The 14,451-nt window shown below is 43.9% G+C and overlaps 1 long non-coding RNA gene across 1 annotated transcript; it reads left to right on the top strand.

The window, feature by feature from the left end:
- The first annotated feature begins 212 nt into the window (after window positions 1-212).
- LOC122465571 lies at window positions 213-10,831 on the top strand. Its single transcript, XR_006290508.1, has 4 exons — window positions 213-454; window positions 1,379-1,467; window positions 2,219-2,334; window positions 9,985-10,831. It is a non-coding gene; the product is annotated as an uncharacterized LOC122465571 (long non-coding RNA).
- Window positions 10,832-14,451: the final 3,620 nt, after the last annotated feature.

Genomic DNA, 14,451 nt, shown 5'->3' with positions numbered 1-14,451 from the left:
CAGTGCATCACTGTAGTGGGGCAGTCACCCTGCTCTGGCTCGGAAAGGGTTAAAAGCCAGCCCTTGGAGAGGCCTGGGGCTGAAAGCAGCTGAGGGAGGCTGATTGGGTTGGCAGCTGCAGGTGTGGCCACACCCAATTAGGGTCCAGCTGGCCCTGATAAAAGGGCTGGGAGCTAGCCAGGGGGGAGTGTGGCTTTCTGGTGGTGTGGGAAGGACCTGGCTGATGGCTAGAGAAGGGTATCTCAAACAGACCAGAGCTCTGGCCAGGCGAGTCCCCAGGCTGAGGCCAGGATAAAAGGGCCTGTGGAGGTACTGGGGCTGCAGTGGTTCAGCCAGGCCAGGAAAAGGCAGCAGGTCCAAACCCCCTTGCTAATGATGAGCAGCCATTGTAGACTACCGTTTGCCCCTGAGAAAAGGGGCTAGATGAAGACTGGCAGTTGGTCACTGAGGCAAGGTGGGCTTCAGGGAATTGGGGTTCTCCAGGGAGGGGAGGACCCCTGAGTGTGGGGTACTGCCGGGGGCAGTGCCTGAGCAAAGGGGCGCTGCGGGCCAGGAGGGTTGTAGGGCCTGAACTAAAGTGTGGTGTGGAAAGGAGAAGCAGGCGGCAGCAAGGGAGACATTGGCCAGCAGGTGGAAGCGCTAATTCCCAGACCCACCAGCGGGAGGTGCTGCGCTGGTGGGTGCGTGCTGTGCTACAATCACATATTACAGCGTATGGAATCGGAATAGGTTTGGGGGGAGGGGATTTTTCCCCTCATGGAGTGGGAACAGATATAAAGGCGTGCTGGTGTCCCGGTCAGTTTTTCATGATTGGAAGCGAACGGTTTTGCTGTGAAACATCCTGTGTGTGCTTTCTGTTCCACTGTCTTTGGGTCGCAAATGCAGCTCTTGGGGATTAGCTGCCGTCTGTCCTGCTCCTCTCAGGTCTACCTCCTCTCTTCCAGCAAGAGCCGGACAAAACTTTTCAGCTGAAACTTGTTTAGCTGCAAGTGCAGACTCAGATTGACTGAAACATTAAATTCATGTCGAACTTTCCAAAGCATTTAGACTTTCAAATATTTGGGGGCTTATTCTAACTGAAACATGTCTCAAATTTTCAGTTCAGAGTGACTTTTCATTTAGACACTCACTTCAATGTTTTGTTTTCTTTAATTAAATTTCAAATTAAGGATTTTGGGGGCAAACAAACCCTTTTGTTCAACCTGAAATGGAATTTTTTCAAGCGGGCCAGCGAACCAAAAAATCAGTTATTTGCACCATTCTACGTCTAGCAGCAGTTTACGCCATTGCATCCCTCATAGGTCACTTTGACTTGGTTGCTTCACACAAGGTCAGAGAACATTGTTACCTTTGTTCCTTTCCTTTTTGGCCCTGATAGTGACCAGATGCTCTGCCGGGGTCACTGGTGCTCTCCCCACCATGGTCGCTGAAACAAACCATGGTCGCTGAAACGAGCACTTGCTCGGTGTGAGTAAGACTCTTTGTTTCCAAGGAACTTATCAGTGTTTACCCAAAATTTTATAAAGGGGGGGGGCGGGGAATGGGTAAAAATGGAAAACAAAGGGCGGCGGGGGGAGAGAGAGGGGTGCCTGGTGCTTGTAATGTAGCAGCTGAGGGAGCCTTCTATTCCCTGTGGGCCTGTTGCCACAGTAGTCAGGGTCTTGACTATCTCACTCCCCCCTGCAGAGCACCAGCAACCAGCTGGAAGTTACCCTCCTCTGCACAGTTGCCCTGCACCTTCTGGAGGTGACTCTGCAGGGGGGGCGGGGGGCGGGGAATGAGCAGCCACCTCTCCTTCGAGAGCAGGAAGCTGGGTCCAGGGAGTTCCAGCACTTCCGCAAATGTGGGTGAAAATCTGTAAAAACACACACACACACACCGCCCCCCCCCCCCCCCCCCAGGGCCCAGTAAGGGCTTTTTAAAAACCTGGGAAACTTTCAGGGAATTTTTTTTTTTTAAGGGCCATAGGTATTGGGGATGGGTGTAGGGGTTAGATCCTGCAATAGACAAGTGTCTTGTCACTCAGATCTACCCAGATGCTACAGTATAAACATATAGATGGCTGCATAATTACTCAGGCATCACCAGTCTGGTACCCTTTTCAGAACAGTGGGTACATTTGGATTTTTAACCAGACCAATAAAGGCAGGGGCGTGAACTGGGCTATTGCACGACACAGAGGAATAATATTTAGCGAAGAATGTTAAATCTGTTTCAGGCAGCCACGATCCCAGAGGATGATCCATCAGAAAGATCCCGACGTGGCAGAGAAGGGAGCTGTTTCTGAGGTCTGGAGGCCAGCTGGGGATGGACGCAGTGACGCTCTTTTCCATGGTGATCTGCTCCAAGCTGCTGGCTGAGTGGTATAGACATGTGTCAGACCCATGGTGGGCTGGGCAAAGAGAATGCTGCTTCTCTGAAAGGGCACCTCTGGCCGGAAAGCCGGGTGTGTCAGAATGAACAGGGTTCCCTGGTACAAGCCATCGCCCCACGAACACCCGCTGGTGCTGTACCCAATGCGTTGCCTCATGATTTAGGTTGTTACTGGTTTTGCTGTGTGATCTGTCACACCGTGTGTTAGTAGTTTGCAGGGTGGATTTGATTTAAATCACTAGTCAGGAAGATTTCTACATAAAAGTGCATTCTTATTGGTTGGTATAACCTTAATACATATTCTTCACAACTCAGAGATAGATGTAGGCTTTCATTTTTAGAAGGTACACACTATACATTTTTAAAGGGATTTATTTTGAAAACTTTTCAGATTAGTTTTAAAGCTATATCAGAAAATGAATGGTTATTTCATTTACCAAAGGCAATTGAAGCAGATAGTTCACCTCCCAATGACTCCATAAATATCTCCAATTCAACCGGTTAATCATTAATATTTGGAGGATTTTCTAGCCATGCTGTATTAGGAAGAGAACATCACCAGACAGACATTTAAATTGTTTTATTTAACTAAAACAACGTTATGTATTCTGGATTTTTTTTCTTCAACAGCAAACATAAGATTTTCACAAAACAAGCATATGAATTTTTGAATTTAGTTAAACTGTCAAGTTTTTTAAAATCAGGTTTGTTTAAAATTGTTTTTAACTAAAATAGTTAAATGAAATATTTAAAAATCAACAACAAAAAATAATACCAAAAATTAAATTGACTCTGTCCGCCAGGTCAACATGAGAAACTTGAAATATTGGCTTTAGCAGCTAACTCAGTCGTCTTCACCTTCATTTTCCTGTTTGTTCATAATCCGGAAAAGAGAAACAAGTTTTCCTGCTTTTTCAGGTCCAAAACAATTTCTCAAATTGGAATTAATTAGTCCAAAGGAAGAAAATATCCCTTCTGCACTGACAGAAGAAGCTACTGCTGTTAAAAGTGAGATTATCCTGTCAACAGTCTCTGAATCCAAGTGCTTAGTGACTTCCACCAGTTCACTCGTGTGACTTTCTTTAAAACATCATCAGCAAACATATTTCTTGAAGGGTTCACCCTGAGCTCTGAAGTTTATTATAGTTGGCATTATGGAGGGATGATTGTTGGATGTCCATGTCCTAGCCAACTCCTCTTCTTCAGCCGTTAAGGTTTGACCCTGGTACCGAGTCTTGAGAATACTTGCAAGAAAATGAGCTGGAGATAGTGCTTGTTCCCATTCGTTTTTTTAGTGCTTGTAATTTAACACTGTCATTGCATATTTCTCTTTTTAAGATCTCACTCAGTTCCTTCCAAATTTCAACAGCGTCAGCAATAAAACAGTTTTCAGAGTAGCAGCCGTGTTAGTCTGTATTCGCAAAAAGAAAAGGAGGACTTGTGGCACCTTAGAGACTAACCAATTTATTTGAGCATAAGCTTTCGTGAGCTACAGCTGATGAAGTGAGCTGTAGCTCACGAAAGCTTATGCTCAAATAAATTGGTTAGTTTCTAAGGAGCAATAAAACAGCGATTTCCCTGCATTCTGTTCAAGGCTATGGAAATAGGCTTTAGGCAGCGTGTGTTCAACATTTCTCTTAAGTCCAGTGCTGAGAACTTTGGCTGTGACAGGGCCATCTATTTTTTCCACCGTTTTGTTCACAAACTGTCATCAGATTAGGCCACTTCTTGGTATAGTGCTCAAAACGGTCCACTACTGAGTTCCATCACACGTCTTGTGGGGGAGTTCTCTTGGTTCCTCCCACTTTTTTCAGAGCAGCTGCTGCAAAGTGGTTGTTACGGAAGTACTTTGCAATTTCAACAACATTAGCCTTTATTTCTGGAGCACTGAAGTCTTTGGCTCAGAGGTGCATGAAATGAGCCCTGCAACCGTATGTTGTTAGCTTGGGACTCTCTTCTAAATAATTTCTTCTCATCTTGGATACATTTGCAGCATTGTCTGTGACCAAGCTGCATACTAGACATCTGAACTTTTCCCCCCACAGTTTGTTATAGCTTTTACTTCTACTTCTTGTAAGTATTCTGCTGTGTGCACATTTCCTGATGTATCAATTCTTTCTGTAAGGAAGACATTCCCTTCTTCTGTTGTCACACAAGCACATGCAACAGGATCATTGCGGACATTGCTCCACCCATCAAGACTCAGGTTAACAAGTTCACCCTCTAGACTTTTTGCACACTACTCAATTTCTCTTTCATATACTTTATTCAGCAATTTACCTGCAACATCTGCTCTGTTGGGTGGACTGTATCCTGGTCTTAATGACTGAACCATGTTAATGAAGTGTGGGTTCTCAATCATACGGAAAGGAGAGTTTGTTGCATAAAGAAACCAGGCAATTTTTTCATCAATTACCTTTTTTTTTTTTTTTTGTAATCTGCTGGTTCTTATCACACTTATCTAAGGTTGTTTCTGGATGATGGAGATTTTTCTTTTTCCTTTTTGCTGCAGGTGGTATACTGTGGCGATGTGACTGAAACACTATCATTGGCAGATAACTCTGAAACCGTAGAAAATGATGGTGATTTGGAAGGTAGATAGTCTTCAGAATCCTGTATGTTGAGGATGGATTCTCCTAAACAAAATAAACCAATGCAGTTATTTATTATTACCATATGCTCATTTAGTATTACTCATTGCATTTACGGACACTCAGTACTACTTTAAAGGTGAAATTGTAAAAGGACGATCTGCCTATTTCAGCTCTTTATTTTTTTTATCACAACTGCATCTGAAATGATAGTACGATAGAGTAACAACTATATTTTTTGCTCAAACATGAGAATTCAAGAACAGTCCAGAAGGAAGACAGGCAGTCCTCAAGAAAGAAGTATGAAATAAAAAAGTTTACCAACCTGAAGATCCTGCATGTTCAGACATGTTCCTTTCATCATCTTCAACGCAGCTTCCTCCTGAGAAGGAACACTTCTCATGATGTTGTTTCATTCGGTCAACCAGGCCTTGCATTTCTTTGTTGCACTGTTTGCATTTTGCACGCATGCCTGTCTTAACTACAGGTAGAGGAACTTCATTAAAATGTTCCCAAACTGGGTCTCTTTTATGGCCTCCTGCCATTATAGGTTTTTGCCTTCTAGTGAGAGAATGGTATGGTAGATCTCAAATCAATGAAGGTTACACTCCAAAAGACCTCAAGACTTCTGGAATATGCTGCTCAAACAGTTTCACTGCCTGTCCCTCCCTTCTCACATTTATCTCCAGACTTCTTCTCCTTGTCCAAATCTATTCCGCCCCCAACAATCTTCTATTCATTGAACTTTTTGAAACTTTTTGTACTTTTAGAGAGAGGTAAGGGATTGACTCTGTGTACACAAATTTGCAGAGGGACAATAGGGTTGAGGTCTCTTATTTCTCACCTTTTATATATTTAAAAATATTTTTGCTGTTAACAAGCATGTTATCTCTGGAGACATAAATTCACAGTCTGAGAACTGCAAAACTAAGCATCTCTGATATCTTCTAGACTGAGCACTGAGTCCCAGTACATAGATAGAAGATTAACCTAAAGCTGTACGGAAGCCCCTGCAATCCCATAAGATTATTCATGGATTAGGGACCCATTGGAACTCATTTACAAAATTTTTCTTAAACATTACATGAATATATTGTCTCATACTATAGAATTAGAATTTATAATCCGTATTCCATGATGAGAGAGCTTTGAGCTTTTATGTATCTTAATTAAAACAATCTTTAGGTAGGTGTCTTTTCCTCAAACATTTGATCAAAAAAATCAGTTTAAAAAAAAATAGTCATTGATTTTTATCTGCCCTGGTAGTTTGATAGTCCTGTTTCTATTCTGGGCCTGCTAAATATAGGTCAATGCCTGTATTTCGGTCTGGCAGACCATAGCATTGGCAGACAAGCTCCTTATACATCTGTGGTTCATACTGCGGCACCAAAGTTCATATAATACCCGCTCAGCAGTGTAATGTTCTGCTGCCTTGGGTGCCTGCTGGCACAGGATCCTGCGAAGTCGCTTTCGACCTCATGAGACCATGATTGCATGGAGTTTATTTCATGTGTTAAGGGCTTTAACTCAACCGGTTTAGCAGGTGCTAAAGTACAATTGTTGCTTCTTGACTGGAGTCTTAGGCGACAGTAATTAGGTGGAGCTAGCTGATCCAGCATGCCTTGTCGACACGGGAAATTGCACCATTATAACTTAAGGTGTGAATTTAAACTGATACGGCCAAATGGCGCAAACTCTTGTGTTGACACTCTTATTTGGGTTGAAAATGGCTTTTCTTTTCTTTTTTTAAGCTTAAGTCGCGTGGGAACAGGGTTAGGTTAAACTGAAATAAGAATGCTTGCATTATATCAGTTTCCCATGTAGGCAAGGCCCCAAGTGGGTTAGAGAAAGAAGAAGCTGTGAGGTTATGACTCTAAATCCCCATTGAATGGCGCAAAGCCTAAGGGGCTGAGGATGTGGCCCCTGAGTACACTGAGACTTTTTGGAACTCTTTGCCAGATCTGTGCTTCCATGTTTCAGCCTGCATTTTCTCCAGGGATGATGATGTTGCGGTAATATTAAAGTAGTACTTAAGTAATTAGGGTTAGAGCTGGCTGTGAACTAAGTTAATTGTATACTGTAATTTGTTGTCTTCTATTTGCCAGTAGTTTACTTATTAGTGAATTTGACACGTATGTTCTAATGTTCAACCAGTGAGGTTAAGCTGTTAACATTTTATGTATTTCAATTTAGGTACCTTTTGGGGGTTTCATGTCTATCTCGGATTCCAGGCACCTTTTGCCTTGAGTTAGACAAATGATTAGCAAAATAACCCTAGCTGCTAATCCACTGGCAATCCCAAGAGAACATAGCCTCAAGAGGATAGAGAGGAGAGCTGAAATACAGGGTACATACCCGAACACATTCCTTTCTATGAGCCAATTATACTGGACCGGTATGAGATACTAATATCTTTGGAAAATTGACCCGTCTGCTCTGTTGAAGTTGGAAGGATAGTTGCCAGGAGTAAGTGGTCATGCACGGTGCATAATGCTGAACTTCCAGGGACTTACATGCAAGCTCCTGGTGCTCCACACATTCAGGGCCAGATTTTCAAGGGTATTTAGACACCTAAAGATGCAGAGAAAGGTGCCTAATGGGATTTTGAAAAGCACCTAAGTGGGTTAGGCACCCAACTCCCATGGAGTGAACCTACTTAGGCACTTTTTTGAATCCTTCTAGGCAGCTATCTGAATCTTTGTGTACCCAAATACTTGTTCAGATCTGGTCCTTGCTGGGTTGATTTTCCAACGTGATGAGCACACAGTAGCTCCCATTGCGTGCGCTTTTGAAAATCAGCCTACTTTCTTAGGAACCTCATTTTAGGAACCCCCTTTTTAAATCCTAGCCTAATTTTAAGTTCCTATTTTTCTTGATTTGGAGGAATATACAGATCTTCACAGCAAAGACTCAAGGACATCACAGAAGAAAGATGCACTAAAATAATTCTTAGGACATTTATGGAATCTGAGCCTCTATTGTAAAGAGGGTTGAATGTAAATGGTTCATTGTCCTGGCAGAAGTTTCAGGGCAACATTTACCTTGTGGGGGCATGTAGCCCTCAAATTTAGCTACAGGTGACATTATACACTGTAACAACAAGGAGTCCAGTGGCACCGCACTCCTTGTTGTTTTTGTGGATATTCTACACTGTAACATGGAAGGGAATGCCTCATCTCCTTAATCCTTTTTGTACAGATCGAGAGACAATCTTGCCCTCACAGTCATGCTTCTAGCCCTTAGTCTGGGTATCTCAGTGGTGAGCAGATCTACACAGAAGCCATAGTGTCTTGTTTTATAGCACATTTCAGGAACATGGGTCTGATCCAGTCTGACAATTCCTAATGTCCATCTAGTTCTGTATCCTGTCTCTGATGTTGACTAGAACCAGATGCTTCAGAAGAAGGTGTAAGAGCCCTGTAGGAGGCAGATGTAGGTTAATCTGCCCCTCACTAAATGTCTCATCCTGGTCTGAAATAGTCAGAGATCAACTTAAGCTCTGAAGTATAAAGTTTGAAATACCTTCCAAAAGTTTTATTTTCCTTAATTATGATAACTTTGGATGTTCTTGATGTCCATGCAAATCAAATCTTCAATTCTTGACCTCAACGACTTCCTGTGGCTGAGAGTTCCAGAGTCTAATTACATGTGGCATGAAAAAGTATTTCCTTTGATTGGTTTTGAATATTCTGATGTCTCCTTGTTCTTGTGCTATGAATTGGAAAAGGAAGCTGCTGATCAACTTTCTCTGTTCCCTTCATTATCTAATATACTCTTATGTTCCTTCTGATTAGTTTCTTTAAGATAAACAATCCAATCTCTCTTCGTATGAGAGCTTTTCCAGGCTCTTGATCATTCTCATGGCTCATCTCTGAGGGCTTGTCCACATAGGGATGCTCAGGAAAATTAATCTAAATTAACTAAAAGTATTAATTTAAAGTGGATGAAACTGCATTCAATGTCTGTGTGGACACTTTCGTTCAGAATTAAAATAGCTTTAATTCAGTTTAGTTTAATTCACTTCCAAATTAAACTAAACTGATTTAAGGCTACCTTAATTCTGAATGGGTGTGTCCACACAGAGGTTTAAAGCAGTTTAACTAAACCATTTTTAATCTACATTAGCTAAAAGTGTGAATTTACTTTCCTGAGTGTTCCTATGGAGTTATGCCCTGAGCTGCCTCTAGTTTCTGCAATGTCCCTTTAGAGATGGGATGACCAAGACTGCACACAGTATTCCAGAGGAGCCCGCCCCACTAACTGGTATAAAGGCAATACACTATCCTTTGTCTCATTGACCATGTCATTCGATCCTCTTTTTAGCATTTTTTGACCACAGTTGCACGATGACCAGAGATTTTCACTCACCTGTCTACAGCAATGCCTAGAACCCTTCCTAGAATCCTAGAATATCAGGGTTGGAAGGGACCTCAGGAGGTCATCTAGTCCAACCCCCTGCTCAAAGCAGGACCAATCCCCAATTTTTTCCCCAGATCCCTAAATGGCCCCCTCAACGATTGAACTCACAACCCTGGGTTTAGCAGGCCAATGCTCAAACCACTGAGCTATCCCTTCCTAGAGTAGATACACTTAATTTAGGCCCCTGTAAGGTGTATGAGCAATATGCATTCATTCATATATTATCCATTTCATGGATGTTATTTCAGCCCTGGTGCCTGTGGGGATTTTTGCGTCAGGGTAATGACGTGGTTTCCAAGTCCATGTCCTGTCCATGTAAAGTGTGTGTGATGCATAGTTAGTGTTGTCTCTCAATGACAGGGGTTTATGTAATGTGGGGAGTAGAGATCTGCACTGCAGCAAAAATAAGCTGTAAGACGTCATAGGTTTCTAATTCTGGACATATCCAGAGCCGGTGAAGGAAGTCCTCTAAGAGTTACAATTAGGATCCGTTGCTGTCTGGGAGACAGGAGGCACTAATGTTTGTTGGAGAATCCTAACAAAACTTTCTCTGCTTGACCTTAATCATGGACATATCTGGTTTCCTTTCTCTTTTTCCCAGCTTAGCTCAGCTTCTACCACCTAGGACTGCCTTACTCCGGCTGTTCTTCTGGCGCCCCGTTCTGCAGTCCTTTCTGGGGAAGAACTCCCATGGAAGCCGGTGGAAACTTTGTTTTAGGGAAGGACTCCTGGGTTTGATGCTCTGTAGCCTGCAGTTTACAGATCTGAGTCTTCAATTGCTGCTCAGTGATTTGATTTATTGTTATCTGTTTTTTCTCTGAGCTCCTTTGGGCCCTGCCCAGTGCTGGATGGGGTGTGGAGCAGCCTACCTCCTCCCCACACTGCGAGGGGAGCTCCGAGAGGAATTCTGCCTTGGGGAGTTCCTCTTGGAGCCACCTGGCACACAAAAGGAACATGCCCATGGCTACAGCCCTTTGCGGGGATACAGCTCCCTGCCTCCACACGGCCGGCCCCACGCTGGGGTGGAAGAAGGGTATGTGGAGCCAGGCTGTGCATGCCCTGGGGGAATGTAGGCTTCCAGCTCAGCTTAGCTCTGGGGAGCTGCAAATCCAGTGCTTTGCCGGTAGGGTGGGAGTTGGGGGGGTGAATTTGCATTAATTCCTCCAGCAGCTGCTTCTCCTGCTGTTTGACAATGTACCAATGAAGTGTGTGAGAACTGGCACCACCCCAGCTCTGAGTGTAACAAGTGCCTACTCGCTTTCCACCCACCCATCTGCTGTGCTAACAGCCACACAATCTGGTAGGAAAATACCACTAAGCGTGTAACGGATACTGAACTGGACAACAGCACGAGCTACACTTACTCTGTCAGCACAAGATGGCTCCCTGCCTTACAGGGGTAAAGGGCTGCACAAAGGGTGTGATGTAGGGGTGGAAAGCTGCCCAATCAGGCAGTGGAGTCCTACCCTCGTTCTGCCCTGCAGTCAGACCTCCTGAGGTGCAGATGAGTCTCCCCTCGCTTACGCTGGTATAAATCAGGAGAAACTCCATGGGCGCCACTGTGGTTAATGCTGGTCTAAGTGAGAGGAGATTCGGGTGCAGCAGGTCCAAGTTCTCCTGTGGTTTGTCGTGCTTGGTACTGCTTGCTCAGTATTGCCCCAGAAAGAAGAGCCCTCCTCAGTATACATGATGAAGTGTTTCATTTGCAGCTCATCCCAGACTGGACCATTCAGTTTGGCTTCATTTTCCTTTGGCCCTATATGAGAGAACTTGGAACACAAACAACAGCACCCTCAAGGCACCATGTAATTTAATAACACAAGGAGACTTGGTTGGGCCTTGTCCCTGTGTAGATGAATCCTAACCGTCCAAACCCCTAGACAGTTCTAGCTCCAAAAGACCCAGATTACGTGCTTCTCTACAGAGCCCCTAACGTGCAAGCAGGACCAGGAAAACCCCATAGAATTTACAGTGACTGTTTACAATTTTAACAGCTTTTAATATACCACAAAGCTCTCTCTCTTCCCTTTCAAGGTGGTCCAGTCAACTGGTGTTAGAGACATGCATTGTCTTTCAGAAAGGAAAGGCTCCAGAGGCAAATGACAAGATCAAAGAGGTGGAATGCAGGCCATATGAGCAAAGGCTGGAGGCACTGGGTATATTTAGTTTGGAAAAGAGGAGATTAAGGGGTGACATGATCGTGGTCTTCAAATATTTGAAAGGCTGCCATAAAACAGATGGAGAAAAGTTGCCCTCTCTTGCCACAGAGGGCAGGACAAGGGGCAATGGGTTAAAACTACCGCATAGCAGCTTTAAATTAAATCTCAGGAAAAACTTCCTAACTGTAAGAACAGTAGGACAATGGAACAGACGCCTAGGGAAGCCATGGAAGCTCTTTCACTGGAGTTTTCAAAAGGAGGCTGGCTAGCCATCTGTCTTGGATGGATTAGACACAACGAATCCTGGATCTTGGCATTGGGTTAGACTAGATGACCCTCCCTTCCAAATGGTGCTTAAGTTTTGCCAGGGCTGAGCCCCACTGCACCTCTGGGCTTGGCAGTTCATAGCCCCAGCACTTCTGGGCTTGCTGCATCTGTTATGAATGTAAAAAAAATTACTTGAGTTCTAGCAACTAATCTTTGAGCCCTGGCAACTCTTTCATTACAAATTAAGCACTGTCTCTAAACCCATGATTCTAATGTTTAATTACACAGCCTATCATTCCCAAATTATAACCATGCTTCCTTACTCTCTGTTCTGCAACCTTGAGACCACTGATGTACCTGAGTGGCCCTTGGTTTCCAGGTTAACAATCATGATTTACATATGGCATAGCCAGCCACACTCATCCAGAAAAACCTCCCAGCAGTTCACAAACTAATTTACACATAGCAGACCTGAGTCTCCCCGCAGGAGTAACTCCATTGATGACAAAGGAATAACAAGCAATGTACAAACAATGGAAGCAAGAGTAGAATCAGACCTTGATATATAACGACAGGAGTCGCTTTATCATGACTGAAGTGCAGCCCCTGCTGGAGTGGCGTGTGGTGACTATTCAGCAGTGTACAAAAGTTTGGTGTAACATGAAGAACACTGTGTCCAGCTGAAACCACAGGGGGAATTTTTGACTGAATTCAGTTACCCCAAAGTGTGCTTAACATTCCATCAAACAAACATTGTTATTCTGGCAACATAGTGCCTCCTAACAGCACAGTTAGGTACTGATTCAGTATTCACTCAAAGGGAAGAGCTCTTCCTACCCTTCGTTTGTCTAGACTGGGGGTTCTCAACCTGGGGATCACAAGGCAATTGGGATGGGGCAGGTCACAAGGCATTCAAAACTTATTACAGTCTAAAGCAAAGAAAATTTTGCTCCCCTGCTCTGCACACATCTTTACCTCTCAAAGTCAAGTATTCTGTCAGCCTCTCAAAACACACATTGGTTAATTATATAGCTGATCGTTATCATGGATACTTTCTTTTATAGAAGAGTAAAACATGTAAAGAGTTAATGAAAATCTTTTGGTTTTGAACAAGAGGTCCCCAACCTGAAACGGTTGAGAGAAACTGGCTAAGACTCAACTTTGTGCTTTTGTTTTAACTTGACTTAATTGACAGGCAGTTGACTCAACAGAACTAACACCACTATGAATGCTAGTCTAGACACTTTGCAAATGTTTGTTACATCACACAAGTGATTGATTTACTAGAATACATTTTTTCAGGACACCTACATTTGTGGCATTTTTAATCTAGAACTTGCCATCATATTAGTCAAGTTGAGCTAATTGGCAATCAATTAACTCAAGTTTAAAAGAGGACCACAAACTTCCAGCTATAGAGCGTACAGCGGCACAGCTGTACAGATGCAGCTACTCTGCTGTAAGATCTCTCATGTGCTGGTGGGAAATAGTTCTCCCATTGACATAATTAAACCACCCCAACCAGCACTGATGGCTATGTTGGTAGGAGAAGCTCCTGCACCGACAGCATTGTGCACACTACCACTTATGCTGGCAAAATTTGTCACTAAGGGTGTGTGTTTTCAGACCCCTAAGTGACATAAGTTTTGCCTACATAAGTGGTAGTGTAGACATGGCCTAGTCTAGCAATACCTTTAGAGACAGGCCCTCAGCTAGTGTAAATCAACATAGTTCCACTCAAGTCACCTGGTGTGAACTGGCATAGCTGTCTATTAGAGTTAATGGGATGACACCGATTTACCGCAGCTAAGTATCTGGCTGTGAATCTTCAACAGTATTTCTGCAGTGCTCTGCAGTTTTTTTGTAGATCTCCTGCCTAGGTACTGCCCATTACTGTCTCCCTTGTCTTTACTTAGCTGGCAGAAGGAGATTAATTTTTCTTCCTTGCAAAACTCTCAAGACTTTTGTGATTGAAGGGTGTTGTAAGGAGTAATTAATTACTTGCAAAAGGCACTGGGATTCCTGGATGAAAGACGGTGCAATAAGTGTACTGTTTTTGTTATGATTACTCCCTTGAAACCGCATTACTGGGTAAAGCCTCTGTCACCAAGACTCGTTGGACTTGTTTTCTCTAACTTGCCTGTGACTCCCTTTTTAAAAATCCTAATCCAGCCCATAAAGCCTCACATCTGTGTGGAGGTGCTGCACATCAGACCGTGAAGCTCCGAGTGGCACGTAGCCTGGACAGAACAGAAGGGCTCCTCAGCCAGCACCCAGAGGTAGGTGCTGCGTTCCCTGTCTGACTGTTGGTGGCTGGTAGCTCAGGACACGTGCAGGTACACAGCGCAGCGATCTTCAGCCATGCCGTGATCAAGGGGGCCCGGGCTGGCTAGGTGTTTCCTGAGATTTAACTGGTTTCCAGGGTTGAGAACTGGTGGTTTGTGCCAGTTCCTCCTCTCTTGCGCATCCCTGAGAAGTGATGTTTGGATGGTGGTAGAGGAGGGGAGACCAGCCATTTTACTATGTTGTTGGCTCCACAGGCCCCTACCTCCCCACCCTCACTGACCTGTCCTCAGCCCCCCGGGGAAGTACTGCATTGGTGCAAATGCAGAGCTTCCTCTTCCTCTTGAGGTGCTTCTATG

Source organism: Chelonia mydas, chromosome 4 (assembly GCF_015237465.2).
Source record: "Chelonia mydas isolate rCheMyd1 chromosome 4, rCheMyd1.pri.v2, whole genome shotgun sequence".
NCBI lineage: Eukaryota > Metazoa > Chordata > Testudines > Cheloniidae > Chelonia > Chelonia mydas.
This window is presented reverse-complemented; position numbering and strand designations above follow the sequence as displayed.